Source organism: Carcharodon carcharias, chromosome 27 (assembly GCF_017639515.1).
Source record: "Carcharodon carcharias isolate sCarCar2 chromosome 27, sCarCar2.pri, whole genome shotgun sequence".
In the NCBI taxonomy this organism is placed as follows: Eukaryota; Metazoa; Chordata; class Chondrichthyes; order Lamniformes; family Lamnidae; genus Carcharodon; species Carcharodon carcharias.
This window is the reverse complement of record NC_054493.1, coordinates 8095537-8097935: the sequence shown is the minus strand read 5'-3', so window position 1 is coordinate 8097935 and position 2399 is coordinate 8095537.

Sequence of the window (2399 nt, the reverse complement as noted above, 5' to 3'; positions counted from 1 at the left end):
GTGCTGCACTGTTTAACGGTCAGTGCTGAGGGACGGGCCCGCCGCCTGTTACACGGTCAGTGCTGAGGGAGTGCCGCACTGTTACACGGGTCAGTGCTGAGGGAGTGCTGCACTGTATACCGGTCAGTTGAGTGAGCGGAGGGGCCTGCATTGTATCACAGGTCAGTGCTGGAGCGTGGCTGCACTGTTACTTGCGGTTCATGTTGATGAGGCGAGGGACCTGCACTGTTAAAAGGTCAGTTTGCTGAGGAGTGGGCCGCACTGTTACACGGTCAGTGCTGAGGGAGTGCTGCACTGTTACACGGACAGTGCTGAGGTAGTTGCCGGCACTGTTACGGACAGTGGCTGGAGGGAGTGCCGCACTGTTACAACACGGTCATTACTGAGGGAGCTGCCGAACTGTACACGGTCAGTTGCTGAGGATGGCCGCCACTGTTACACGGTCAGTGCTGAGGAGTGCCGCACTGTTACACGGTCAGTGCTGAGGGAGGGCCGCACTGTTACACGGTCAGTGCTGAGGGAGTGCCGCACTGTTTACACCGGTCAGTGCTGAGGGAGTGCCGCACTGTTACACGGTCAGTGCTGAGGGAGTGCAGCACTGTTACACGGTCAGTGCCTGAGGAGTGGCTGCACTGTTACAGGTCAGTTGCTGAAGGGAGTGGCGCACTGTTACACGGTCAGTGCTGAGGGAGGTGCTGCACTGTTACACGGTCAGGTGCTGAAGGGAGTGCGCACTGTTACACGGTCAGTGCTGAGGGAGTGCCGGCACTGTTTACACGGTCAGTGCTGAGGGAGTGCCGCACTGTTACACGGTCAGTGCTGTGGGGAGTGCGCACTGTTACACGGGCAGTGCTGAGGGGATGCAGCACTGTTACACGGTCAGTGCTGAGGGAGTGCGCACTGTTACACGGTCAGTGCTGAGGGAGTGCCACATTGTTACACGGTCAGTGCTGAGGGAGTGCTGCACTGTTACACGGTCAGTGCTGAGGGAGGGCCGCACTGTTACACGGTCAGTGCTGAGGGAGTGCCGCACTGTTACACGGTCAGTGCTGAGGGAGCGCCGCACTGTAACACGGTCAGTGCTGAGGGAGGGCTGCACTGTTTCACGGTCAGTGCTGAAGGAGTGGCGCACTGTTACACGGTCAGTGCTGAAGGAGTGCCGCACTGTTACACGGTCAGTGCTGAGGGAGGGCTGCACTGTTACACGGTCAGTGCTGAGGGAGTGCTGCACTGTTACACGGACAGTGCTGAGGGAGTGCAGCACTGTTACCCGGACAGTGCTGAGGGAGTGCCGCACTGTTACACGGACAGTGCTGAGGGAGTGCCGCACTGTTACACGGTCAGTGCTGAGGGAGTGCCGCACTGTTACACGGTCAGTGCTGAGGGAGTGCCGCACTGTTACACGGTCAGTGCTGAGGGAGTGCCGCACTGTTACACGTCAGTGCTGAGGGAGTGCTGCACTGTTACATGGACAGTGCTGAGGGGAGTGCCGCACTGTTACATGGTCAGTGTGAGGGTGTGCCGCACTGTTACACGGCAGTGCTGAGGGAGTGCTGCACTGTTACAAAACGGTCAGTGCTGAGGGAGAGCCGCACTGTTACAGCGGTCAGGGCTGAGGGAGTGCTGCACTGTTACACGGTGCAGGCTATGAGGGAGCTGCCGCACTGTTACACGGTCAGTGCTGAGGGAGTGCGGCACTGTTACACGTCAGGCTGAGGGAGGGCCGCACGTTACACGGGTCAGTGCTGAGGGAGGGCGCACTGTTTCACGGTCTGTGGCTGAGGGAGGTCGCAATGTTACACGGTCAGTGCTGAGGGAGTGCCGCACTGTTTAAACGGTCTGTACTGAGGGAGGGCAGCAGCTGGTTACATCGGTCTGTGGCTGAGGGAGTGCCGCACTGTTACACGGTCAGTGCTGAGGGAGTGCCGCACTGTTACACGGTCAGTGCTGAGGGAGTGCCGCACTGTTACGACGGTCAGTGCTGAGGGAGTGCCGCACTGTTACACGGTCAGTGCTGAGGGGAGTGCCGCACTGTTACTACGGGTTCAGTGCTGAGGGAGTGCCGCACTGTTACACGGTCAGTGCTGAGGGAGTGGCCGCACTGTTACACGGTCAGTGCTGAGGGAGTGCCGCACTGTTACACAGGTCAGTTGCTGAGGGAGTGCCGCACTGTTACACGGTCAGTGCTGAGGAGGGCCGCACTGTTACACGGTCAGTGCTGAGGGAGCTGGCCGCACTGTTAAAAGGTCAGTAATGAGGGAGTGCCGCACTGTTACACGGTCAGTGCTGAGGGAGTGCCGCACTGTTACACGGTCAGTGCTGAGGGAGTGCCGCACTGTTACACGGTCAGTGCTGAGGGAGTGCCGCACGTGTTACACGGTCAGTGCTGAGGGAGTTGC